The sequence below is a fragment of the Talpa europaea genome (assembly GCF_964194135.1).
Source record: "Talpa europaea genome assembly, chromosome: 8".
Lineage (NCBI taxonomy): Eukaryota > Metazoa > Chordata > Mammalia > Eulipotyphla > Talpidae > Talpa > Talpa europaea.
In genome coordinates this window covers 87,210,007-87,210,241 of record NC_140075.1, presented here as the reverse complement: position 1 = coordinate 87,210,241, position 235 = coordinate 87,210,007, and positions in this window count along the sequence as shown.

The window sequence follows — 235 nt, the reverse complement described above, 5'->3', positions numbered from 1 at the left end:
GAGTGCTAATTCACTAACTTGAATGCTGAGTGCATTGAAGCTTGCTTTCTTGTTAAATTCTTCAATTTGTGTGTGTCTTCTGAGGAAACCAATTCACTTTCTTTTCATTTAGAGCCTTACTGTCAAAAGCTGTGACACATTGTTAAATATGCTGCAGAGCTAACTGCCTCAAAACGTAGGAGTTTAAACCACAGCCATTTATTGTTTCACTTCTCTGTGACTTGCTGGACTCAGG